The following is a 1,411-nucleotide window of genomic DNA, read 5'->3' on the forward strand; positions in this document are numbered from 1 at the left end:
AATGTCCCTGCCCCCTCTAAAACTGATAAATCGAGAATGTGTTGAGAAATACAAGCATTTTTTGGCAAAACATTTTTTTGCCCCCCTCTAGAAAAAATCCTGGCGACGCCCATGCCCAGCTGGCTCAGTCCGAATGTTGGGCACAGGCGGACATTATTACTGGTAAACTTCTCATCATTTGTGGGTGTCAGAGCAGGGATGGGGGTGGGTTTTTTTTTTTTTTTTTTACATTGTTTTAAATATATATCTATAAAAAAATCGAGTCAGAGCTGTTTTTTTTAACCCCAAACCCCCCTTCTGGATCCGCGCCTGGTGTGTTGTACAGTTAACAGTCCCTTTTCTGTTAATATTTTTTTTATAACTTTTGTTCCAATCCTCAACAAAAGCTGAAGTCTCACAAAATCATGTCTTTCCTATCCTGCCTCTCTATCTAGGCAGCAGCAGAGTAGTCAGTGCTATATATAAAATAGTATTAAACTATTAAATTATAAAATATTATGACTCAAACCTCCTCCATATAACCCTAACCCCCCCCCCATCCACCATAAAATAATATTAAACTATTATATTATAAAATATTATGACTCAAACCTCCTCCATATCACCCTACCCCCCCCCCCCCCCCAATCCACCATAAAATAATATTAAACTATTATATTATAAAATATTATGACTCAAACTTCTCCATATCACCCTACACCCCCCCCCAATCCACCATAAAATAATATTAAACTATTATATTATAAAATATTATGACTCAAACCTCCTCCATCACCCCGAGTAACCCCCCCCCCCCACCCCAAATGGGTTAACAAGGAATTATAGTCTTTGTATTCAGGCTCTTAGCAATAGGTAAGAGTGTGATTATTTGGGGAGGGAAACATGTTCAGGTAAATGCAAAACATCTCACACATGGCGCGCGTGTTGGGACTATGACTATTGAAGAGTCAAATTGTATGGTAAGTCATACAAAACGAACACAATGTCATTGATGGTTGCTCGGTACAATGCACATTTCCAATGCTTTGTAAAATCGGAGGCTAAAGTTCAGTTACAGTCCACTTATCGTCATAGGGCTATACAGTGACGTTCGTTATTGTAGCAGCTGGGGAGCAAGGGCGGATCCAGGGGGGGGGGGCCAAAGGGGGCCATGGCCCCCCCCCCAAACGAAACCAATTTTTTTTTTTTTTAATGTGACATCGCAATAATGGCAGGCAATGAGTACACCACCATCTTTTCCTCAAAAAAATTTGTTAAAGTGGTCAGAAATTGCCTCAGATCGCACCACAGAGCATCTAGAATCCAAAATTTTTTGGCCCCGAACCCCACGCCGTAATTTTTTAGACCCACTTTTTACAAATTTTTTTTTGGCCCCCCCAAAAATTGTGTTCTGGATCCGCCCTTGCTGGGG

This window comes from Patiria miniata, unplaced genomic scaffold (assembly GCF_015706575.1).
Source record: "Patiria miniata isolate m_02_andy unplaced genomic scaffold, ASM1570657v1 HiC_scaffold_6, whole genome shotgun sequence".
Classification (NCBI taxonomy): Eukaryota; Metazoa; Echinodermata; class Asteroidea; order Valvatida; family Asterinidae; genus Patiria; species Patiria miniata.